The sequence below is a fragment of the Ranitomeya variabilis genome, chromosome 3 (genome assembly GCF_051348905.1).
Source record: "Ranitomeya variabilis isolate aRanVar5 chromosome 3, aRanVar5.hap1, whole genome shotgun sequence".
Classification (NCBI taxonomy): domain Eukaryota; kingdom Metazoa; phylum Chordata; class Amphibia; order Anura; family Dendrobatidae; genus Ranitomeya; species Ranitomeya variabilis.
This window is the reverse complement of record NC_135234.1, coordinates 24,470,131-24,497,587: the sequence shown is the minus strand read 5'-3', so window position 1 is coordinate 24,497,587 and position 27,457 is coordinate 24,470,131. Positions and strand designations below refer to the sequence as shown.

The following is a 27,457-nucleotide window of genomic DNA, read 5'->3' as shown; positions in this document are numbered from 1 at the left end:
ACAAATAATAACGGTGAGGTAAGAGGAAAAGACAAACGTAAGAATGAGCTAGGTATTTAGCAAAGAGAGGCCCACTAGCTAATAGCAGAATATAGTAAGATAACTTATATGGTCAGCAAAAACCCTATCAAAAATATCCACGCTGGAAATTCAAGAACCCCCGAACCGTCTAACGGCCCGGGGGGAGAACACCAGCCCCCTAGAGCTTCCAGCAAGGTCAGGAATCACATTTAGTACAAGCTGGACAAAAATGAGAGCAAGCAAATAACCCAAAAAACAAAGAAGCAAGACTTAGCTTAATTTTGCACGAACCAGGACCAGCAGATAGGAGCAAACAGAAAGGATCTGATTACAACGATGCCAGGCACTGGACTAAGGATCCAGGGAGTTTATATAGCAACACCCCTGGACTAACGACCCAGGTGGGTGCAAACTGAGGGAAGAAAATCCCAGAGTCATATCACTAGTAACCACAAGAGGGAGCCAAAAAGTCTAATTCACAACACTGGACATCTTGTATCTTCACAGCATAGACAATTGCCTTCATATGACCCCAAAGATAAAAGTATAAGGGAGTCAGATAGGGAGACCTTGGTGGCCATTCAACTGCCCACGACAACCAATCCACTTTCCAGGAAACTGTTCATGTAGGAATGCTTGGACCTGACACCCCTAATGTGGTGGTGCACCATCTTGGGTGTCAGGTCCGAGCCCGATCTGACCCCCTTAGACTTTTATCTTTGGGGTCATCTGAAGGCAATTGTCTAAGCTGTGAAGACACAAGATGTGCAATATCTGAAACAATGGATACTAGAAGCCTGTGCTGCCGGGAAAGGTCAGAGAGGCCTGGCGCCTGTGCACTGCAGGACTTTATGCTGCCCTCAACAGGGCAAATCAGTACGCCTGCGCAGGAGCTGAGACAGGAAGCAAAGAAGATGACTTCATCGCATGAAGATGGGAGGCGCCAGACCCGGGCCACGACGCCCATTGGACCCGAACCGAACTGGGTCCGCCCCTGTGTGAGTATAATCTAACTTGTTTTTCTTATCTTTCAGGTTACATCGGGGGCTTATCTACAGTATTTCAGAATGCTGTAGATAAGCCCCTGATGGCGGTGGCCGCAGCTTATAGGCCAAAAATGGGGTGACAGATTCCCTTTAAAATGATGAGAGAAGCCAGTAATTGACATCTGTTATGATCCTTAGTGGTTGAGGATCACGAATTACTCCAGCTAAGTAACAAACATAGGACAAGCTCTAGGGAGGTGGCAAACTGGACTGACCGCAAATATGAACCTATCCAAACACACTAGAAGTAGCCGGTGAACGTGCCTAAAAATCCTAGACGTCTCGAGCCAGCCTGAGGAACTAACTACCCCTAGAGAGAAAGAAAGACCTCTCTTGCCTCCAGAGAAATAATCCCCAAAGATATAGAAGCCCCCAACAAATAATAACGGTGAGGTAAGAGGAAGGCACATACACAGGGGTGAAAACAGATTCAGCAAATGAGGCCCACTAATACTAGATAGCAGAAAATAGTAAAGGGGTCTGTGCGGTCAGTAAAAAACCCTTACAAAATATCCACACTGAGATTTCAAGAACCCCCGCACCAACTAACGGTGTGGGGGGAGAAACTCAGTCCCCTAGAGCAACCAGCAAGCGAGGAGATCACATCTTAGCAAGCTGGACAAGAAACATGATGAATGCTGATAATCAAAAAATGAACGGACAAAAACTTAGCTTATCTTGGAGAGGCTGGGAGCAAGGTAGTCACAAGGAATCTGAAGAGCACTGAATACATTGATAGCAGGCAAGGAACTGAGTATCCAGGTGAGCTAAATAGGAAGCCAACCAAGGATAACGAACCAGCTGATGCAGCCAACCTGCAGAAAGACAACACTACACAGTACCGCTTGTGACCACTAGAGGGAGCCCAAAAATAGAGTTCACAACAGTAACCCCCCCTTGAGGAGGGGTCACCGAACCCTCATCAAGACCCCCAGGGCGATCAGGATGAGCCGCGTGGAAGGCATGAACCAAATCGGCCGCATGAACATCAGAGGCGACAACCCAGGAATTATCCTCCTGACCATAGCCCTTCCACTTCACCAAATCCTGAAGCCTCCGTCTAGAGATATGAGAATCCAAAATCTTCTCCACCACGTACTCCAATTCTCCCTCGACCAGCACCGGAGCAGGAGGCTCAACAGAAGGAACCACAGGCACCACATACCTCCGCAACAAAGACCTATGGAACACATTATGAATGGCAAACGATGCTGGGAGATCCAAACGAAAAGACACCGGGTTAAGGATTTCCAAGATCTTATAAGGACCGATGAAGCGAGGCTTGAATTTAGGAGAGGAGACCTTCATAGGAACATACCGAGAAGACAGCCACACCAAATCCCCAACACGAAGTCGGGGACCCACACCGCGGCGGCGGTTGGCAAAGCGCTGAGCCTTCTCCTGTGACAACCTCAAATTGTCCACCACATGGTTCCAAATCTGCTGCAACCTATCCACCACAGAATCCACCCCAGGACAGTCAGAAGGCTCAACCTGACCCAAGGAAAAACGAGGATGGAAACCAGAATTGCAGAAAAAAGGCGAAACCAAAGTAGCAGAACTAGCCCGATTATTAAGGGCAAACTCGGCCAATGGCAAAAAAGTCACCCAGTCATCCTGATCAGCAGAAACAAAACATCTCAAATAAGTTTCCAATGTCTGATTAGTTCGCTCGGTTTGGCCATTAGTCTGAGGATGGAAGGCCGACGAAAAAGATAAATCAATGCCCATCTTAGCACAAAAAGTCCGCCAAAACCTGGACACAAACTGGGATCCTCTATCAGACACAATATTTTCAGGAATGCCGTGCAAGCGAACCACATTCTGAAAAAATAGAGGAACCAAATCGGAGGAGGAAGGCAACTTAGGCAAGGGCACCAAATGGACCATCTTGGAAAAATGATCACACACCACCCAGATGACAGACATTTTCTGAGATACTGGAAGATCCGAAATAAAATCCATGGAAATGTGCGTCCAAGGCCTTTTCGGGACAGGCAAAGGCAAAAGCAAACCGCTGGCACGAGAACAGCAAGGCTTAGCCCGAGCACAAATCCCACAAGACTGCATAAAGGAACGCACATCCCACGACAAGGAAGGCCACCAGAAGGACCTAGCCACCAAATCTCTGGTACCAAAAATCCCAGGATGACCCGCCAACACCGAAGAATGAACCTCGGAAATAACTCTGCTGGTCCATCTATCCGGGACAAACAGTCTCTCTGGTGGACAACGGTCAGGTCTATCCGCCTGAAATTTCTGCAGCACTCGTCGCAAATCTGGGGAAATGGCAGACAAAATCACTCCCTCTCTGAGAATACCAGCCGGCTCAGAAACTCCCGGAGAGTCAGGCACAAAACTCCTAGAAAGTGCATCAGCCTTCACGTTCTTCGAACCAGGCAGGCATGAGACCACGAAGTTGAAACGGGAGAAAAACAGCGACCAACGAGCCTGTCTAGGATTCAGGCGCTTGGCAGATTCGAGGTAAATCAGGTTTTTGTGATCAGTCAAGACCACCACACGATGTTTAGCTCCTTCGAGCCAATGTCGCCACTCCTCAAATGCCCACTTCATAGCCAACAACTCCCGATTACCAACATCATAATTCCGCTCGGCAGGCGAAAACTTTCTTGAAAAGAAAGCACATGGCTTCATCACAGAGCCATCAGAGCTTCTCTGCGACAAAACAGCCCCTGCTCCAATCTCGGAAGCATCAACCTCGACCTGGAAGGGGAGAGAGACATCTGGTTGACATAAGACTGGAGCTGAAGAAAACCGGTGCTTCAGTTCCCGAAAGGCATCCACGGCCGCAGGAGACCAATTAGTCACATCAGAACCCTTCTTGGTCAAATCCGTCAAAGGTTTAACCACGCTAGAAAAATTAGCGATGAAACGACGGTAAAAATTAGCAAAACCCAAGAACTTCTGAAGACTCTTAACAGACGTAGGCTGAGTCCAGTCATGAATAGCCTGGACCTTGACTGGGTCCATCTCCACAGTAGAAGGAGAAAAAATAAAACCCAAAAAGGAGACCTTCTGTACTCCAAAGAGGCATTTTGAGCCCTTCACAAATAAAGCATTAGCACGCAGGACCTGAAACACCATCCTGACCTGCTTCACATGGGACTCCCAATCATCAGAAAAGACCAAAATGTCATCCAGATAAACAATCATAAATTTATCCAGATATTCTCGGAAGATGTCATGCATGAAGGACTGAAACACAGAAGGAGCATTAGAGAGTCCAAAAGGCATCACCAAGTACTCAAAATGGCCTTCGGGCGTATTAAATGCTGTTTTCCATTCATCTCCCTGCTTAATGCGCACAAGGTTATACGCACCACGGAGATCTATCTTAGTGAACCAACTGGCCCCCTTAATCCGAGCAAACAAATCAGACAATAGTGGCAAAGGATACTGAAATTTGACTGTGATTTTATTCAGAAGACGATAATCTATACAAGGTCTCAAAGAACCGTCCTTCTTGGCCACAAAAAAAATCCTGCACCAAGAGGGGAAGAGGATGGGCGAATATGTCCCTTCTCCAAAGACTCCTTTATATAATTCCGCATCGCGGCATGCTCTGGTATAGACAAATTAAAAAGTCGTCCCTTAGGGAATTTACTACCAGGAATTAAATTTATAGCACAGTCACAATCCCTATGAGGGGGCAGGGCACTGGACCTGGGCTCATCAAATACATCCTGGTAGTCAGACAAAAACTCAGGGACCTCAGAAGGAGTGGAAGAAGCAATAGACACCAACGGAGTATCGCCATGAATTCCCTGACAACCCCAACTAGACACAGACATAGCTTTCCAATCTAAAACTGGATTATGAGCCTGCAGCCATGGCAGACCCAAAACGACAACATCATGCAAATTATGCAGAACAAGAAAGTGAATCACCTCCTGATGTACGGGAGTCATGCACATGGTCATTTGGTCCAATACTGAGGCTTATTCTCAGCCAATGGCGTAGCATCAATTCCCCTCAGAGGAATAGGAAATTCCAAAGGCTCCAGGACAAAACCACAGCGCCTGGCAAACGACAAATCCATCAGATTCAGGGCAGCACCCGAATCCACAAAAGCCATAACCGGGTAGGACGACAAAGAACAAATAAAAGTAACAGACAAAATAAATTTAGGCTGTATCGTACCAATGGTGACAGGTTTAGCGATTTTTTTTAAACGTTTAGAGCATGCTGAGATAACATGAGTAGAATCACCACAGTAAAAGCACAACCCATTTTGACGTCTATGATTTTGTCGCTCAATTCTGGTCAGAGTTCGGTCACATTGCATAGACTCAGGTCTCTGTTCAGAAAATACCGCCAAAGGATGAGCAGATTTGCGCTCCCGCAAACGCCGATCAACCTGAATGGCTAAAGCCATAGAATCACTCAGACTTGTAGGGGTGGGAAACCCCACCATAACATTCTTAACGGCCTCAGAAAGACCTTCTCTGAAATTTGCAGCCAGGGCACACTCATTCCATTGAGTAAGCACCGACCATTTCCGAAATTTTTGACAATACACCTCTGCTTCATCCTGACCTTGAGAGATAGCCAGCAACGCTTTTTCTGCCTGATTCTCAAGATTAGGCTCCTCATAAAGCAGTCCAAGAGCCAGAAAAAATGCATCTACATTAAGCAATGCAGGATCTCCTGGCGCCAGAGAGAAGGCCCAATCTTGAGGGTCGCCACGCAACAAGGAGATAACAATTTTAACTTGCTGAGTGGAATCACCAGAGGAACGAGGTCTCAGAGACAGAAATAACTTACAATTATTCTTAAAATTCTGAAACCTACATCTATCTCCAGAAAACAACTCAGGAATGGGTATCTTTGGTTCTGACATAGGGCTATGAATAACAAAATCCTGAATACTTTGCACCCGTGCAGTAAGATAATCCACACTAGAAGTCAGAGTCTGAACATTCATGTCTGCAGCTGAGCTCAAAACCACCCAGAGTTCAAGGGGATGAAAGAAGCTAAACAGACTGCAGCAAAGGAAAAGCGGGAGAAAAAAAAAAAATGCACTCAGGTCTTCTTTTTATCCCACTTCTGCGATGCATTAAACACTTTTTTGGCCTGCTATACTGTTCTGATCCTTAGTGGTTGAGGATCACGAATTACTCCAGCTAAGTAACAAACATAGGACAAGCTCTAGGGAGGTGGCAAACTGGACTGACCGCAAATCTGAACCTATCCAAACACACTAGAAGTAGCCGGTGAACGTGCCTAAAAGTCCTAGACGTCTCGAGCCAGCCTGAGGAACTAACTACCCCTAGAGAGAAAGAAAGACCTCTCTTGCCTCCAGAGAAATAATCCCCAAAGATATAGAAGCCCCCAACAAATAATAACGGTGAGGTAAGAGGAAGGCACATACACAGGGGTGAAAACAGATTCAGCAAATGAGGCCCACTAATACTAGATAGCAGAAAATAGTAAAGGGGTCTGTGCGGTCAGTAAAAAACCCTTACAAAATATCCACACTGAGATTTCAAGAACCCCCGCACCAACTAACGGTGTGGGGGGAGAAACTCAGTCCCCTAGAGCAACCAGCAAGCGAGGAGATCACATCTTAGCAAGCTGGACAAGAAACATGATGAATGCTGATAATCAAAAAATGAACGGACAAAAACTTAGCTTATCTTGGAGAGGCTGGGAGCAAGGTAGTCACAAGGAATCTGAAGAGCACTGAATACATTGATAGCAGGCAAGGAACTGAGTATCCAGGTGAGCTAAATAGGAAGCCAACCAAGGATAACGAACCAGCTGATGCAGCCAACCTGCAGAAAGACAACACTACACAGTACCACTTGTGACCACTAGAGGGAGCCCAAAAATAGAGTTCACAACAGACATCATAGGTAGACCACAACTATGAGAGTCAAAATGAGAAAACAAATCCAGAAAATCACCTTGTCTGATTTGGCAAGATTATTTTGCATATTATGGTGGAAAATAAGTATTTGGTCACCTAAAAACATGCAAGATTTCTGGCTCTCACAGACCTGTAACTTCTTCTTTAAGAGGGTCCTCTGTCCTCCACTCATTACCAGTAGTAATGGCACCTGTTTGACCTTGTTATCAGTATAAAAGACACCTGTCCACAACTTCAAACAGTCACACTCCAAACTCTACTATGGTGAAGACCAAATAGCTGTCGAACGACACCAGAAACAACATTGTAGCCCTGCACCAGGCTGGGAAGACTGAATCTGCAATATGCAAGCAGCTTGGTGTGATGAAATCAACTGAGGGAGCAATAATAAGAAAATGGAAGACATACAAGACCACTGATAATCTCCCTCGATCTGGGGCGTCACGCAAGATCTCACCCCGTTGGGTCAAAATGATCACAAGAACGGTGAGCAAAAATCCAAGAACCACACTGGAGAACCTAGTGAATGACCTGCATAGAGCTGGGACCACCGTAACAAAGGCTAACATCAGTAACACACTACACCGCCAGGGACTCAGATCCTGCAGTGCCAGACGTGTCCCCCTGCTTAATCCAGTACATGTCCGGGCCCATCTGAAGTTTGCCAGAGAGTATTTGGATTATCCAGAAGAGTATAGGGAGAATGTCATATGGTCTGATGAAACCAAAGTAGAACTGTTTGGTGGAAACAAAACTCGTCGTGTTTGGAGGAGACAGAATGCAGAGTTGCATCCAAAGAACACCATTCCTACTGTGATGCATGGGGGTGGCAACATCATGCTTTGGGGCTGTTTCTCTGCAAAAGGACCAGGATGGCTGATCCGTGTACATGAAAGAATGAACGGGGCCATGTGTCGTGAGATTTTGAATGCAAACCTCCTTCCATCAGCAAGGGCATTGAAGATGAAACGTGGATGGGTCTTTCAGCATGATAATGATCCCAAGCACACAGCCAGGGCAATGAAGGAGTGGCTTTGTAAGAAGCATATGAAGGTCCTGGAGTGGCCTATCTAGTCTCCAGATCTCAACCTCATAGAAAACCTTTGGAGGGAATTGAAAGTCCGTGTTGCCCAGCGACAGGCCCAAAACATCACTGCTCTAGAGAAGATCAGCATGGAGGAATGGGCCAACATACCACCAACAGTGTGCGCCAACCTTGTGAAGACTTACAGAAAATGTTTGACCTCTGTCATTGCCAAGAAAGGATATATAACAAAATATTGAGATGAACTTTTGTTAATGACCAAATACTTATTTTCCACCATAATTTGCAAAAAAAATCTTGACAAATCAGACAAGGTGATTTTCTGGATTTGTTTTCTCATTGTGACTCTCATAGTTGTGATCTACCTATGATGTCAATTACAGGCCTCTCTCATCTTTTTAAGTGGCAGAACTTGCACAATTGGTGGCTGACTAAATACTTTTTTCCCCACTGTATATATTTCATGCATAGAGTACTCTAGCAGCAAGTGATGGATGACTTCTCTACACAAGAAGGTCTGAGTAGTACCTCACCTGAAGAGCTTTACGTGAGGATTGTACATATCACTGTGCTGGTATAGGGGAACTAGAAAGAAGGGACTTATTCCATGTTGGTTAGAGGGTGGTGGTCTCTACTGGTGCTAAAGTGTTAGCAAAGAAGTAAAATGACATGTAATGGAAATGGGATGAGGTCATCTGAATCTCTTGTTCTAGGTGAAGAGGCTTACGGTGGTGTCAAGTGAAATCTGACAGGAGATGGAGCTAATTTTTTCATTCAATTGAACTTAAAACCTTTTGGCCATTTTTGGATGTGCTTTACTAGGTCTATGGAAATCCCTAGAAAATATAAATATGCTGTAGTCCTTTATGATTTTTTTCAAAACACTGAAAAATACCGTGTTATTGGTATGATGGGAACTAAGCAATGTTAAGCAGGTGGTTTTGATGTTCACTCCTTCGGCACTCATGACTCTTGCAGGGTTACCGGTGGTCCTTCCTTTGATATCTTATGGAAAGTATTAACCACTTCATATCTGAAACATCCCACAAGACCTTCCAAATACCAGGTACATCCTCCCATTAGACCTGCTGCATACTGATAACAACCCACAAGACTATGTATATAACAGGAACACCACCCAAAACACCCACCGTATACTGAGAGGCTTCACCAGAAATACCCCAGAAGACCTGCCATATACCATATACACCCCCAAGACCTGTCCCATACCAAGAACATCTGAACAGACCTGAAATATATTGTGAACACCCCCAAGACCTGCTGTATACCAGGAATATCCCAAAAGACCTGCTGTATGCTAGGAACACTTTTGAAGACTCACTGTATACTGAACGCATCCTGCAAAACTTGACATGTGCCAAAAAACCCACAAACCTGCTATATATTGGGAACAGCCCACAAAACCTGTTGCAAACTGAGAACACTCAACAAGACCTGCCAATGATCGCGAACACCTCAGAAGACATCCCAATAATCAGAAGCACCCCACAAGAGCTGCTGTACAATGGGAAGATCCCACAAAACCTGCCATATACTTGGAACACCGCAGTAGTCCTGCTGTGTAACAATAACACTTTCAAGACTCACTGTATATTGGGAACACCATCTAAGATCTGACATATAACCTACTACACCTTCCACATACCAGGAACACCCCACTAGACCTACTATATACCAGGAACATCCCACTAGACCTGCCATATGCCAGCAACACCCCACTAGACCGTCTTGGAGATGCACTAGCCCAGTTGTGTGCCATCAGACAATTTAGAACTTATCAGAGTTGCCCAAATCATTACATCTCTCCATTTTTTATGCTAATAAATTAACTTCAAGAACTGATTTTTCTGTTGTCAAATATATCTCACCCATCACAAGGGGTATTTTCACCAGATAATCAATGTACTTCACTTCACCAGTCAATGCTATTAATAACGGTAGTTAAAATTATTGGGACAGATTGTGGTTGAAGTGGTAACAGAAATTAATCCTGAACTGAGAGTAGAAGCCTCCGCTTGTTACTGCCGTCCTGGAAATCTGATAACAAGTGTTGGTGAGTCACAAATATTTCCTTTAGAGGTCATTTCTCAATTGGAAAAGAACCTTCTGTGAGAAAGTAAACTAATCAGCAGTTGACGGAAATGTTTCTGATAATATAGATTGTCCCTAAAGGGAATTTTATGGACTTAGTAAATGAAGTTTTGTACACAATGACTTAACCAGTTATACGGGGAAGTGTGGTGTATACTGGTTACACAATTAATGTACAGCTCATGGTGGTCCTCTAACGTAGCTGTACCCAGATGTATGGTGTGTAGAACAATCATAGGATTCATATTCTGAAATTTCACTCTTCGACTTACACTCTACTTGGCTTCACTTTCAGCTCTGACGAGATGACGTGTACGGCAATGTCAAAAGATTTGACGGCAGCTGGCAACGGTAGATGAGTATGTATGGAGGAGAAGCAGAATTTTTTGTTAAATTGGTTAAGCCTTTTCTGCCCGGAAGGCATACAGCAAGAAGATTGACCCTTCATTCCACCCTTATAGTTGGGGTGGGCGTAAGTTTGAGTGAGCTGCTTTGCTTTTTTGCACATATATATATATATATATATATATATATATATATATATATATATACTGTACATACACACACATATATTTATATATATAAAACATTAAAATAATTGTATAAAAATTAATAATAAAAAATAATAATAATAAATCAATAAACTTAATGAATAAAAATAAGAAAAGCTATAATATTGTTGGTTGGTTTGTGCCGGTTTCGTGAAGTCACAATAGGTGGTGGTTTTCTAAATAGGGGATCAGTTGGTGTTTAGCGCTGCCTACCCTGGCCCTGGGGTATCCTACCATGTTGGTCAAAAAAAGATAATAATGGTTGAAATAATAAATGCTGTGGCCGATTTTCATAATTAAAGGTTAATCTGTGTCCATGTGGGTACTTGTTGAGTTGAGTTAATTTAGCCCACAACAAAAAAAAAAAGATGAGGTTAGTATGTTCATTTCCTGCAGTCAGAGCACTGGTATTTCTGCAGCAGACAGAACAGTAATTTTATCAAAACTGCAGCAAGCAGCCCAGTAAGTGACACATCATGGAATCAGGGTTTCTGCCCCGACATCATACTGCTCTCAGATGAGGTAGCAAAACCCTGGTGACAGATTCCCTTTAAAGTAGAGATTTCACAACCCAAAATGATGTTGAGTGTTATGACCCCAATGGCGAGGGTCTCAGAGGAACGTGGAAGTCTGCAGAATACAAAAATCCAGCTCATAGGGCAGTGGTAACTGGGTTGACCATATATCTACTCCTAACGCCAACACTAGAAGTAGCCGGGGATCATTCCTACGTTGATTCTAGATGACACGCGCCAGCCGGAGAATCTAGCTACCCCTAGTAGAGGAAAACAAAGACCTTTCTTGCCTCCAGAGAAGGGGACCCCAAAGCTGGATAGAAGCCCCCCACAAATAATGACGGTGAGGTAAGAGGAAATGACAAACACAGAAATGAACCAGGTTTAGCACAGAGAGGCCCGCTTACTGATAGCAGAATAAAGAAAGGTAACTTATATGGTCAACAAAAACCCTATCAAAATCCACACTGGAAATTCAAGAACCCCCGAACCGTCTAACGGTCCGGGGGGAGAACACCAGCCCCCTAGAGCTTCCAGCAAAGGTCAGGATATAGATTTGGAACAAGCTGGACAAAAATACAAAACCAAAACAAATAGCAAAAAGCAAAAGGCAGACTTAGCTGATATAACTGGAACCAGGATCAGTAGACAAGAGCACAGCAGACTAGCTCTGATAACTACCTTGCCAGGCATTGAACTGAAGGTCCAGGGAGCTTATATAGCAACACCCCTAACTAACGACCCAGGTGCGGATAAAAGGAATGACAGAAAAACCAGAGTCAAAAAACTAGTAACCACTAGAGGGAGCAAAAAGCAAATTCACAACAGTACCCCCCCCTTAGTGAGGGGTCACCGAACCCTCACCACGACCACCAGGGCGATCAGGATGAGCGGCATGAAAGGCACGAACTAAATCGGCCGCATGAACATCAGAGGCGACCACCCAGGAATTATCCTCCTGACCATAGCCCTTCCACTTGACCAGGTACTGAAGCCTCCGCCTGGAGAGGCGAGAATCCAAGATCTTCTCCACCACGTACTCCAACTCGCCCTCAACCAACACCGGAGCAGGAGGCTCAGCAGAAGGAACTACAGGCACAATGTACCGCCGCAACAAGGACCTATGAAATACATTGTGAATAGCAAACGACACAGGAAGATCCAGACGAAAAGATACAGGATTAAGGATTTCCAATATCTTGTAAGGCCCAATAAAACGAGGTTTAAATTTGGGAGAGGAGACCTTCATAGGAACAAAGCGTGAAGAAAGCCACACCAAATCCCCAACGCGTAGTCGGGGACCCACACCGCGGCGGCGGTTGGCAAAGCGCTGAGCCTTCTCCTGTGACAACTTCAAGTTGTCCACCACATGATTCCAGATCTGCTGCAACCTATCCACCACAGAATCCACCCCAGGACAGTCAGAAGGCTCCACATGACCCGAAGAAAAGCGAGGATGGAAACCAGAGTTGCAGAAAAAAGGCGAAACCAAGGTGGCGGAACTAGCCCGATTATTAAGGGCAAACTCAGCCAACGGCAAGAATGTCACCCAATCGTCCTGATCAGCAGAGACAAAACACCTCAAATAAGCCTCCAAAGTCTGATTGGTTCGCTCCGTCTGTCCATTAGTCTGAGGATGGAAAGCAGACGAAAACGACAAATCAATGCCCATCCTACTACAAAAGGATCGCCAGAACCTGGAAACGAACTGGGATCCTCTGTCTGACACAATATTCTCAGGGATGCCGTGCAAACGAACCACGTTCTGGAAAAACACAGGAACCAGATCGGAAGAGGAAGGCAGCTTAGGCAAAGGAACCAAATGGACCATCTTGGAGAAGCGATCACATATCACCCAGATAACGGACATGCCCTGAGATAGCGGAAGATCAGAAATGAAATCCATGGAGATATGTGTCCAAGGTCTCTTCGGGACAGGCAAGGGCAAGAGCAAACCGCTGGCACGAAAACAGCAAGGCTTAGCTCGAGCACAAGTCCCACAGGACTGCACAAATGACCGCACATCCCTTGACAAGGAAGGCCACCAAAAGGACCTGGCCACCAGATCTCTGGTGCCAAAAATTCCCGGGTGACCTGCCAACACCGAGGAATGAACCTCGGAAATGACTCTGCTGGTCCACTTATCCGGGACAAACAGTCTGTCAGGTGGACAAGACTCAGGCCTATCAGCCTGAAATCTCTGCAACACACGTCGCAGATCCGGAGAAATAGCTGACAAGATAACTCCATCTTTAAGAATACCAACAGGATCAGCGACTCCAGGAGCATCAGGCACAAAGCTCCTAGAAAGAGCATCGGCCTTCACATTCTTTGAACCTGGTAAATACGAGACAACAAAATCAAAGCGGGAGAAAAACAATGACCAGCGGGCCTGTCTCGGATTAAGGCGTTTAGCAGACTCGAGATACATCAGATTTTTGTGATCAGTCAAGACCACCACACGATGCTTAGCACCCTCGAGCCAATGACGCCACTCCTCAAATGCCCATTTCATGGCCAACAACTCCCGATTGCCCACATCATAATTTCGCTCGGCAGGCGAAAATTTCCTAGAGAAAAAGGCACAAGGCTTCATAACAGAGCAACCAGGGCCTCTCTGCGACAAAACGGCCCCTGCCCCAATCTCCGAAGCATCCACCTCAACCTGAAAGGGAAGTGAGACGTCAGGCTGGCACAAAACAGGCGCCGAAGTAAACCGGCGTTTCAACTCCTGGAAAGCCTCCACGGCAGCAGGAGCCCAGTTAGCTACATCGGAGCCCTTCTTGGTCATATCCGTCAAAGGTTTCACAATGCTAGAAAAATTAGCGATAAAACGACGGTAGAAGTTAGCGAAGCCCAAGAACTTCTGAAGACTCTTAACTGACGAGGGCTGAGTCCAATCAAGAATAGCTCGGACCTTGACTGGGTCCATCTCCACAGCAGAAGGGGAAAAAATGAACCCCAAAAAGGGAACCTTCTGTACACCAAAGAGACACTTTGAGCCCTTGACAAACAAAGAATTTTCACGCAAAATTTTAAAGACCAACCTGACCTGCTCCACATGCGAATCCCAATTATCAGAAAAAACCAAAATATCATCCAGATAAACAATCAAAAATTTATCCAGATACTTCCGGAAAATGTCATGCATAAAGGACTGAAAAACTGAAGGCGCATTGGAGAGCCCAAAAGGCATCACCAAGTACTCAAAATGACCTTCGGGCGTATTGAATGCGGTTTTCCATTCATCACCTTGCTTAATGCGCACAAGGTTGTACGCACCACGAAGGTCTATCTTGGTGAACCACTTGGCACCCTTAATCCGGGCAAACAAGTCAGACAACAGCGGTAAAGGATACTGAAATTTGACAGTGATCTTATTTAAAAGCCGATAATCAATACAAGGTCTCAAAGATCCGTCCTTTTTTGCCACAAAAAAGAATCCCGCACCAAGAGGGGAAGAAGACGGACGAATATGTCCTTTTTCCAGAGACTCCTTGATATATGAACGCATAGCGGTATGTTCAGGTACCGACAGATTAAACAGTCTTCCCTTAGGAAATTTACTGCCTGGGATCAAATCTATAGCACAGTCACAGTCCCTATGAGGAGGCAGTGCACTGGACTCAGACTCACTGAAGACATCCTGATAATCAGACAAATACTCCGGAACTTCCGAAGGCGTAGAAGAAGCAATAGACACAGGCAGGGAATCCTCATGAATACCACGACAGCCCCAACTTGAGACTGACATAGCCTTCCAGTCCAGGACTGGATTATGGGTCTGTAACCATGGCAGCCCTAAAACGACCAAATCATGCATTTTATGTAAAACCAGGAAACGTATCACCTCGCGGTGTTCAGGAGTCATGCACATGGTAACCTGAGTCCAATACTGCGGTTTATTTGCTGCCAATGGTGTAGCATCAATACCCCTAAGAGGAATAGGATTTTCTAATGGTTCAAGAGTAAATCCACAGCGCTTAGCAAATGAGAGATCCATGAGACTCAGGGCAGCACCTGAATCTACAATTGCCATGACAGGATAAGATGACAGTGAGCAAATCAAAGTTACAGACAGAATAAATTTAGGTTGCAAATTACCAACGGTGACAGGACTAACAACCTTAGCTATACGTTTAGAGCATGCTGAGATAACATGTGTAGAATCACCACAGTAGTAGCACAAGCCATTCCGGCGTCTATGAATTTTCCGCTCATTTCTAGTCAGGATTCTATCACATTGCATTAAATCAGGTGTCTGTTCAGACAACACCATGAGGGAATTTGCGGTTTTTCTATCACATTGCACCGAATTAGGTGTCTGTTCAGACAACACCATGAGGGAATTTGCGGTTTTGCGCTCCCGCAACCGCCGGTCAATTTGAATAGCCAGTGCCATAGTATCATTCAGACCTGTGGGAATGGGAAAACCCACCATAACATTCTTAATGGCTTCAGAAAGGCCATTTCTAAAATTAGCGGCCAGTGCACACTCGTTCCAATGTGTCAGCACGGACCATTTCCGAAATTTTTGGCAATACACTTCAGCCTCGTCCTGCCCCTGAGACATAGCCAGCAAGGCCTTTTCTGCCTGAATCTCAAGATTGGGTTCCTCATAAAGTAAACCGAGCGCCAGAAAAAACGCATCAAGATCAGCCAATGCCGGATCTCCTGGCGCCAGCGAAAAAGCCCAATCCTGAGGGTCGCCCCGTAAGAACGAAATAACAATTTTTACTTGCTGAGCAGAATCTCCTGATGAACAGGTTCTCAGGGACAAAAACAATTTACAATTATTCACGAAATTCCTAAACTTAAACCTGTCTCCGGAAAACAGTTCAGGAATCGGTATTTTAGGTTCTGACCTAGGATTTCTGATAACATAGTCTTGTATGCCCTGCACACGAGTAGCCAGCTGGTCCACACTTGTAATCAAGGTCTGGACATTCATGTCTGCAGCAAGCATAGCCACTCTGAGGTAAAGGGGAAGGAGAAAAAAAAAAACTCAGAATCTTCTTTCTTATAATCCCTCTTCTGCAATGCATTAAACATTTAATACGGGCCTGGCAAACTGTTATGACCCCAATGGCGAGGGTCTCAGAGGAACGTGGAAGTCTGCAGAATACAAAAATCCAGCTCATAGGGCAGTGGTAACTGGGTTGACCATATATCTACTCCTAACGCCAACACTAGAAGTAGCCGGGGATCATTCCTACGTTGATTCTAGATGACACGCGCCAGCCGGAGAATCTAGCTACCCCTAGTAGAGGAAAACAAAGACCTTTCTTGCCTCCAGAGAAGGGGACCCCAAAGCTGGATAGAAGCCCCCCACAAATAATGACGGTGAGGTAAGAGGAAATGACAAACACAGAAATGAACCAGGTTTAGCACAGAGAGGCCCGCTTACTGATAGCAGAATAAAGAAAGGTAACTTATATGGTCAACAAAAACCCTATCAAAATCCACACTGGAAATTCAAGAACCCCCGAACCGTCTAACGGTCCGGGGGGAGAACACCAGCCCCCTAGAGCTTCCAGCAAAGGTCAGGATATAGATTTGGAACAAGCTGGACAAAAATACAAAACCAAAACAAATAGCAAAAAGCAAAAGGCAGACTTAGCTGATATAACTGGAACCAGGATCAGTAGACAAGAGCACAGCAGACTAGCTCTGATAACTACGTTGCCAGGCATTGAACTGAAGGTCCAGGGAGCTTATATAGCAACACCCCTAACTAACGACCCAGGTGCGGATAAAAGGAATGACAGAAAAACCAGAGTCAAAAAACTAGTAACCACTAGAGGGAGCAAAAAGCAAATTCACAACAGTTGAGGTAACTTGCAGCCACATAATTCAGCTCTCTGAAAAATGTATTACTGTCAAAAAACGGGAACATTCGACTAAGATATGATCCCTGTGCTTTCAAAAAAACATTTCAGGGGCTATACAATAATTGGAAATTACTTTGACAGTCAGTTGAAAATCGTTTATAAATATATATAAATTATAAATAAAAAAATAATAAATAATATATAAATATAAATATATCGAAAATTATTAGAAATATCAATAGATATGTGTAATTGATCAAAAATCAACAGATTTCATGCTCAATACAAATCTCATAACACCAGTATTTTACACGCTACCAAAGATTCATGAAAATGTAACCCAACCACCGGGAAGTCCCAAGGTAGCATCAACAAATTCCATTTTGTCCCCTTTGGCTATTACACTGTAAAAAATACTTACACCTCTGATACCATCCATCACTTCCGTCACTTCTTATTTAAAAGATACTTCACATTTTCTCTCACTGTTCCAACAGATGAGTCCAGTCCCGTCCGGTTGTCTTTTGGCAACCTTATGCTAGCATTAATCACTCCATGGGTATCTCTGCATTGGATCAATTTCTCAACAAACGTACCCACTTTTCAAGCGAACAGAAACATTTCTGTATTGACATTTTACAAATCATACTAAAAACAAATTTTTTTTTTTTTCTTTTTGAGGATCAAATTTATTTGCAAAAAAAGGAACCGCTATGGGGTCCAATGTAGCACCACTTTATACTAACATTAATATGGCTTATGTAGAAGAGACGTTCATATACACTCACCCTTTTTCTATGGAGCATGTAATCTTTTGGAAAAGGTTAATTGATGATATCTTTCTCATTTGGAGTGGTGAAGCAGAAACTTTGTGCCAAATTTCTCGGAATATCAACACCTTAGTCTCGAATGTTACCTTTACCTCACATTTTAACAATCACACCATGAACTTTCTGGAGACACAGGTTCTACTAGATACCAATGTCACATCGAACCGATTTGTATACAAAACCTACCGACCGTAATAGTTTATTACATTTTTTTAATTGTCATCCAAAACACATAAAACAAAATCCTTACCTAACTCTCAACATCATAAAGCGTGTGCAAAAGTCAGTGTGCAGGGAGAGGGAACAGGGGAGATTTGATATTACTTATTGTGATTAAAGGATCCTCTGTACAGAGGTATTGTAAATTAGTCATTGTAAATCTTCCTCTGATGATAATGAGCCACCTGAAAACTATTTCTGAAAGTACAGCAAGTAAAAAAAAAAAAAATACCTGTCAGTGGGAAAAATTCAGATAAATCAGGCTATGTTCTAACAATGCATTTTTGCAGCATTTTTTTAAAATAGTTTTTAATGTACTTTTTAACTCCTTCACCCCAAAGACTGTTTCCACCTTCCTGACCAGGCCAAATTTTATAATTCTGACCAGTGTCACTTTATATGGTAATAACTCTGGAATGCAATGTATCCCCGTGATTCTGAGATGGTTCTCTCATGACATATAGTACTTCATGAGAGTGGTAAAATTTGTTAGATATGACTTGCATTTCGTTTTGAATATATCAGAAATTTGTCAAAAACTTTTTATTTTTTTTTCACCCTTATGTAACACATAAGGATACCTTGAGGAAGAGGGACGTTACCCTCGAAACGCGTCGGGATTGGCCCCTACACACGTCCGTCACACACGGATAGGTGACGTCAACATCTAACCACGCCCCCCGCACACCTCGCTACGCCGGCAGCGGCGCCATCGGCCGAGGCTTCCGCTGAGCTGCGGCGGCGGGTCTCTACAGGGGATTTGCGACCTTGGGGAGGACGCTCCCATCATCAGAAAGGATTACTGAACGGTGGGGAAAGAAACCGCTACACAAGTGGCAATACTCAGGACTCTATACAGACCAGTAAGTGCCTTGCAGCGCGGCATCCTTTGTTGTTTCTTTGATTACTTTTTGGCCAGTTGTACACACCTACTGGCTGGTTTGCCTGCTGCTGCTTTTTCGGGCACACGTGTCTAGCGCCTCTGTGATCTACTAATATACCACTTCAGTTAATGAATAACATTTTGCACATCTACTTTACTTTACAGCAGCAACCATTCACAAGTTACACCATTTTAGAAATTGGACCAATCAAGGAACTTATCTATATGTGTGGTGAGCACCTTGAAACCCTAGTTGCTTCATAGACGTTTATTATGTTGAGCCACAAAAATAAAAAAATCTAATTTTTCCAACAAAAATGTTCTTTTAGCCCCATTTTTTTATTTTCACAAAGGTGAGAAGAGAAAATGGACCCCAAAATTTATTGTGCAATTTCTCTTGAGTAGTGTTGAGCATTCCGATACCGCAAGTATCGGGTATCGGCCGATATTTGCTGTATCGGAATTCCGATACCGAGATCCGATACTTTTGTGGTATCGGGTATCGGTATCGAAACAACATTAATGTGTAAAAGAAAGAATTAAAATAAAAAATATTGCTATACTCACCTCTCTGACGCAGCCTGGACCTCACCGAGGGAACCGGCAGCGTTGTTTGCTTAAAATGCGCGCTTTTCCTTCCTTCCGTGACGTCACGGCTTCTGATTGGTCGCGTGCCGCCCATGTGGCCGCGACGCGACCAATCACAGCAAGCCGTGACGTAATTTCAGGTCCTTCAGGATTTTAAAATTATGTTCTGGCTTGTGATTGGTCGCGTCGCGGTCACATGGGCGACGCGACCAATCACAAGCCGTGACGTCACGGGAGGCTGGACACGCGCGCATTTTAAAATGCGCGCGTGTCCAGCCTCCCGGCTTGTGATTGGTTGACCGCGCCGCAACCAATCACAAGCCGGGACCAGCCTCCCGTCGAGCCTCCCGTGACGTCACGGCTTGTGATTGGTTGCGGCGCCCATGTGACTGCGACGCAACCAATCACAAAGCCGGGACGTAATTTTAAAATCCTTAAGGACCTGAAATTACGTCACGGCTTGCTGTGATTGGTTGCGTCGCCCATGTGACTGCGACGCAACCAATCACAAACCCGGACCGTAATTTTAAAATACTGAATGACCTGAAATTACGTCACGGCTTGCTGTGATTGGTTGCGTCGCCGCCACATGGGCGGCACGCGACCAATCACAAGCCGGGACTTCACGTAAGGAAAGAAAAGCGCGAATTTTAAGCAAACAACGCTGCCGGTTCCCTCGCTGAGGTCCAGGCTGCGTCGGAGAGGTGAGTATAGCAATATTTTTTATTTTAATTCTTTCTTTTACACATTAATATGGATCCCAGGGCCTGAAGGAGAGTTTCCTCTCCTTCAGACCCTGAGAACCATCAGGAATACCGTCCGATACTTGAGTCCCATTGACTTGTATTGGTATCGGGTATCGGTATCGGATTGGATCCGATACTTTGCCGGTATCGGCCGATACTTTCCGATACCGATACTTTCAAGTATCGGACGGTATCGCTCAACACTACTCAACACTACTCTTGAGTAAATTAGTGTTTGGGTGCACGGCAAGGCTAGGAAAGGATGGAATGACATTTTGTGAAGCAGATTTTTATGGTATGTTGCTTGCAAATGCTTTTAATGTTTTTTCACTTTTACACAATGCAAACTATTTTATAGAAAAAATTATTATTTTTGCATTGCTTTATTCTGAGAGCTATAACTTTTTTTTTCTGATGATGGAGCTGTATGGCGGATTGATTTTTGTGAACATGATGATGTTTTTAGAGATTTTTATTTATATTTGTCTTTTTGATCGCGTTTTATTCTACTTTTTGTTTATTTATTTAACGGTGTTCACTGAAGGGGTTAACTAGTGGGACAGTTTTATAGATCCGGGTCGTTCTGGCCATAGCAATACTAAACATGTACTTATTTTTTTACATAAACATTTTTTCTTTTTTTTGTTCCTTATTTTGTGATTTTTTAAAAATATTTTTGCAATTTGTATTAACTTTTTAAATCTTTTTACTTTGTCCCAGGATGGGACTGCACTGCACTGCAGAACATTAGAGCCACGTTTGACATGTAGGGAGGAGGTGTGTGAGCTTGTGCTTTGAGCAAGAGCTAACAGTTCACCGTCCCTGGGTGACCCCATGACCATCTTTGGGCCCGGGGTCACCATGGAGACCATCTGCATAATTCCATCGCATCGCGTCGATGGGAGAACACAGGGAGCTCCCTCCCTCTGTGATTCCTCGCAATGTCGCTGTCACTATTGATAGCGGCATCCCAGGGGGTAAACTTCCCACGTGATTATGGTGCTATATATACTTCTCTCTGCAGGAACGCAGCTCCCACTGTGCCGTATATATACGGTGCATGTCCGAATGGGGTTAAGCTTCCCCTCCTGACCTTTGTTCTTTGCTTCTGCTGATATTTGCTCTAGCGACTAGTCAGTAGTGATGGGTGAACACGTGGATGTTTGAGTCTGGCAGGCTCAGCTGAGCATTTAAAAAAAGTTTACTTTTGGTATCAGAACGGTACCTGTCCTCGAACCTGAACCAGAATGGGGGACCCAAACATCTGGTATTTTCAGTGCTGTCACAGTGTGACAGCACGGAAAACACTAGCTCTCAATGGTGGTAACCTTTCACGTTATTGCCGGTCAGAGGGCTGTGGTTCTCACACTGTCATATAGATGGCAGCGTGTGAGCTAGCAGCTGTGACCAGCGGTAAAAAAGTTATTACTGGTCACAGCCATCGGCTGATGAGACCACTTCTACTGATATCAGAGAGCAGGCGTATGATGATGAGAGTATTAATCAGCAGGCACCTGTGCAACCAATTTATTTTTTCTTTAAATGACATAGGTTCCCCTCTATTTTTGACAACAAGCACAGGCAAAACCGACAGCTGCATGCCGCAGGCCTCAGCTTTCAGCATTATCTTGGATGGTTATCAAATATAGAGGGGTCCCCATGCTTTTTTATTAATTATTTAAATAAATAATTTAAAAAACAGCATAGGGTACCCCCCATTTTTGACAACCATCCAAGCTACATCAGACAACTGGGCTTGCTGGTATTCTCGGACTGGTAAAGGGCTATGGATATTGGTCCCCCCCAGCCTAAAAATAGCAGCCCGCAGCTGCCCCAGAAAAGAGACATCTGTTAGATGCACCAAGCTTTGTCCGGCTCTTCCCACTTGCCCTGGTGCAGTGGCAAGTGGGGTAATATTTGTGGGGTTGATGTCAACTTTGTAATGTCAGCTAACATCAAGCCCTCAGGTTACTGATGGAGAGGTGTCTATAAGATGCCTCCATTATTAACTCCCTAGTCATATTGTAAAAAATACACAGCCAGAATAAAGTCCTTTTATCGGAAGAAAGACACAGACTCCTTTACTTTAAACAAATGCTTCCCATCCCTCTTTTTCCATTTATTACTGCAAAATATAAAATAAAAAACCACCATAATCCTCACCAGAAAGTTCTCATGCAGCGAGTGTTGACTGGGGTTCATCGGCTATGAACTCTGGTGACCTTTCTCACGTCAACGTTACACACTGCAGAAGCGTAATCGCGCTCCTGTCTTAGTGTGTTCTGGCAGACTTGTTGAGCGGTCGCATCATGCCACCACTCAACAAACCACCCAAATATATAGGTAGGAGCTGGAGTTCTTCGTGGGACAGCATCAACCTCACAAATATTACCCCACTTGCCACCACAACAGGGAAAGTGTTAAGAGCCATTTCTGGGGCAGCGGCGGGCTGTTATTTTTAGGCTGGGGAGTGCAGATATCCATGGCCCCTTCCGAGTCTGAGAATATCAGAACCCAGCTGTCCGGTTCACCTTGGCTAGTGTCAAAATTGGGGGAGCCCCACACTGTTTTTTTAAAATAACTTATTTAAATGATTAAAAAATATGGTATGGGTTCCCCTCTACTTGATAACTAGCCAACATAAAGCTGACAGCGGAGGGTTGCAGCCCACAGCTGTCAGCTTTACCTCCACTGGTTATCAAAAATAGAGAGGAACTCACACCATATTTTTTTATAGTTCATTTATTTCACAGGCACCGCCTGATGAATACTCTCATCAGCCTTGCTTGCTCTCACTGCTTTCAACGAGAGAAGGCATATGCTGATGAGAGAAGTGGTCTCATAAGCCGACACCTGTGACCGGTGATAACCTTTTTGCCACTGATCAGAGCTGCTGGCACACACGCTGTCTTCTGTTTGACAGCATGAGTGTCGCAGCACTCTGACTGGCGGTAACGAACTTACTACCGATCAGAGCTGGTGTTTCTAGCACTGTCACACAGATGACAGAGTGGGAAATACCCAAAGTTCGGGATGCCATACCTGAACATTAACACAGACTTCCTGGAGAAGTTCATGTTCGGGCTCCGCGCAGCGGCACTGGGAGTTAGGTACGGGCCCCGAACTTTACCATTCTGGTTCACCCATCACTGCTAGTAAGAAGTCATGGTCAAATATCTTTAAGTTTATAATGTGCTTCCTAACATGCGTGCAGTGTAATTTAACCCTTTAATGACCACTTACATATGTTTTGACAGCTATGATCTGCAGTGCTGTAAAAATTCATTTTCCAAGGAGAATCATATCTGTGCAGAGGACTGTGTAGTCACAAGTTGGTTGCCCTGTAGAGAAAGAATGATTTTTTTCTTTTTTACAGTTTCTGGGTATTTTTATACAAAGTGCTCACTGATTGTCACAGCCTTTATTGGTCCCCCAAATTATGTAACATCTGTCAAAAGGTAAAATTAATTGTGACGACTGCTACATCCTCAAGGCTGTTTATACTCTAACTTAAATATACAAAAAAGGTTGCACTCTATCGTGCCAAAGCATGTCTAATATGGAATACATGAAATTTGAATAGCAAAATGGCTTTTGAACATTAGAAAAATATTTAAGAGGCGCTTTGCACAGAATTTGATATAAATCAAATAGTGTGAGCCCATCAACTTCGTCAAAGTGGTCTCAGACTGATGGGTCCCTGACCTCCCTGTCCAAATGTGAACACTTACCAAAGGCCAATATCTGTATGCCTGGGTGAATGTGGACACCTCTATTCAGCAAAGCCTACATATGAGTTAGCCGGGACCAAGTGTGATGAGATGCAATTAAAAACCACATGGTGATGGGAGGAGTGCTCAGCCAGTAAGCTAACATGGAATTAACAGAAAAACGGCTCGCACATCCTAACCAGTGTGAATAGGTGCATACCAGGAGCAGCTACCTCCATACATAAATATACAAAAAAGGTTGCACTCTATCGTGCCAAAGCATGTCTAATATGGAATACATGAAATTTGAATAGCAAAATGGCTTTTGAACATTAGAAAAATATTTAAGAGACGCTTTGCACAGAATTTGATATAAATCAAATAGTGTGAGCCCATCAACTTCGTCAAAGTGGTCTCAGGCTAACTCATATGTAGGCTTTGCTGAATAGAGGTGTCCACATTCACCCAGGCATACAGATATTGGCCTTTGGTAAGTGTTCACATTTGGACAGGGAGGTCAGGGACCCATCAGTCTGAGACCACTTTGACGAAGTTGATGGGCTCACACTATTTGATTTATATCAAATTCTGTGCAAAGCGTCTCTTAAATATTTTTCTAATGTTCAAAAGCCATTTTGCTATTCAAATTTCATGTATTCCATATTAGACATGCTTTGGCACGATAGAGTGCAACCTTTTTTGTATATTTATGTATGGAGGTAGCTGCTCCTGGTATGCACCTATTCACACTGATTAGGATGTGCGAGCCGTTTTTCTGTTAATATACTCTAACTTAAGCTGCTATGACATTCCCACTTCTACGGGAAAATATAGTGTAAAAATAAATAAAAAAATATATGTATTTACTTTTATGTAACTACTTAAATCAGAAAAAGTTAAAACTTAAACAGAATAACCATTAAAAATATATACAGTATATCATACACAATTAAAACCGTCTAATCTCACCATTCTTCTTCCAATGCAGCCCCATCACAATTCCAAAGAGTCATCAAACTGTAAATAGTAGCAGAAAAGTTCTATTTTAATTCCACATGTAATTGAAAATAAATGAATAAATAAATAATTATTTTACACTTACTCTCAAAAAACACCCCACATTATTCATTAAAAAAACCCAGGAAACTACGTGTGAAAAAAATAATGAAAAAGATAAAGACTTATCTGTCCGAAACAAAGGACACAAAAACTACTAATAACTGTAACTAGCAAAAGTATTAAAAAAAAGCTAAAAATGAACCAAAATATGTGCTGTAGTAACGGAAAGCACTGATGAGGAAAAGCCAGATGTAACTGATGACTACAATAACTGTGGAAACACCGGGAAGTTTTTGACACCAACATGGGACTTTTGAATTGCCACATATCAATACTGACATTTATAGTATAACTGGAAAAACAGCAACAGACCTGACAATCAAGGTGATTATGTAATTGAATTTACTGTATGAACAACACTTTGATCTTCTCCAACACTTCATGGGTCCAGGGCAGTGTAAGAAGACAAAAAAAATATTTTTCTTAGCCATGGCCCCAAATACAGTACTAAAATGGCCCCTACCACAGTGTGATTCCCCTACAGTGACCATATAGTATGAAGCTACAACAGAGATCCCCTCCACAGTATGATGCCCCCAGTGACCCATCCACAGTATGATGCCCCCAGTGACCCATCCACAGTATGATGCCCCCACACACTATGATTCCCCAATAAAGCCCCCCACAGTATAATGCCCCAACTGTCCCCCACATACAATACAATGCCCCACGGTCGCTCACAGTATGATGCCCTGACAGCGACCCCCTACACAATATGATGCCTGGACTCGGATCCCCTTCACAGTGTGATGCCCCACAGATTATGAAGCCATAATAATGCCCCCCACAGTATGATGCCCCAGCAGTTCCCCCACACAAAGTATAAAGCCCCCACAGCTGCCCACAGCATAATGCCCTGGCAGTGACCCACTTCTCATTATGGTGACCCCACAGTGATCCCAAAAGTATGATGCCTCGACAGTGATCCCTATCAGTGTGATGCACCCACAGTGCCCTCACACATTATGAGGTCCTTATAATGCCCCCCACAATATGATATCCCAACAGTTCCACACGCACAGTATAAGGGCTCCTACAGTGGCTCCCCCTCACTATGATTCTGTAGGGACCGCAGGTAAAGAAGGATGCAGGGACAAATAGGAGCCAGAAAGCAAATAGCGTTTTTAACTTTCTTTTTAACTTCCAACCAAAAAGGTGACAAACGTTTTTCCACGCAGGGAACTTATATACAAGAACACAATCTCGCAGTAAATCCTAATTACTATATGACCGCCCTGAACTATACCCGTGGAACGCGGCAGCGCCTCACTAGTGACTCCCTACTAAGATAAAGTCAACAACGGTCACTTATCAGTGCTGGTTCAGCGATGTAGTCCTGACGGTGAGGCTCCGACAACGCCGTAGTCCTGATGGCGGAGGAAGGAGGTGTCTTCTGGCGACGGGCCCAGGCGTAGAGTCGAGTCCAGAATGTCTTTTGCGGTGCTGCGTTCCCTCCTGCAGGCGGACGTTGATCCGAGGTAACAGCCTCCCAGTCCAGAGAAGAGTCTTTTTGAGGAGGATTAGGAGAATAATCAGTATCAGTCACAGCTGAGACGAAACCATGCGAGTCCGTAGCACTCTCTGGCAAGGTGCTCTCAGGGAGCGCGGTAATACTGTCCCTGAGCTGGTCAGCACTACCCCTCTGCCTGGGGGGTCGCTGACGACGAATGCGCCTCTTTTTGGGGGCTCTGGTAGTTGCCCGCAGTGTCTGTTGCACGTTTTCCCCCTGCTTCCAGCAAGTCTCACTGCGGCCTGCACACTCACAACAACTGCGCTGCAGTTTCCTCTCCTCAGAGATTTCCCGCGCTTCTCTGCCCCTGATTTCGCGCGTTTTGCTTTTTATCCTCTCCTCTCCCTGCGTCACTCTTCCTCCTGTCACATGAGCCTGGCTTCCCATGCACCCCTCAAATCCGTCCCCTGGAACCCCGACTCCCGGCAACAATGGTTCCACCCGTCTGCACAGCTCACCAGGTCCCTGTCCCCTACATTCCCCCACCCTGTATGCTCGCCAGTCCCTGGGCGAGGCCTTCGCACTGACAGGTCGCCCACCTGACGGATTGTTCCACACTTGGGTCTGTCTGGTGTGTAAGTCAGGACTGTAGCGAGTTGGGGGTCTACCGGCAGTAGAACGTTCAGAACGTCGTGGCTCGGGTCCTTGTATAGGGGGTGTTGGGGAAATGTCGTCAGCGGAAGAGTGACTGGTCAGGGGTAGTGTAGTAGTCGAGATAGGGGGAGTATTTTGACGCCGTTCTTCTTCTTCATCATCTTCTTCATCCCACCAATGGTTGTTGGGGGATTCAGTCGTAGGTGGCTCTTCCCTGATTGCGGATTCCGGGGTGTCCGAGTCAACA

The 27,457-nt window shown here is 44.5% G+C and overlaps 1 long non-coding RNA gene across 1 annotated transcript in view; it reads right to left on the bottom strand.

Annotated features, from left to right (window-relative positions):
* The window catches only part of LOC143817908 (uncharacterized), a 42,592-nt gene extending 24,690 nt beyond the window's left edge, over positions 1 to 17,902 (bottom strand). Inside the window, exon 1 of the long non-coding RNA XR_013224201.1 lies at positions 17,800 to 17,902. This is a non-coding gene — a long non-coding RNA (uncharacterized LOC143817908). The remainder of the gene's footprint in view (positions 1 to 17,799) is intronic.
* Between the last annotated feature and the right edge of the window lie 9,555 nt (positions 17,903 to 27,457).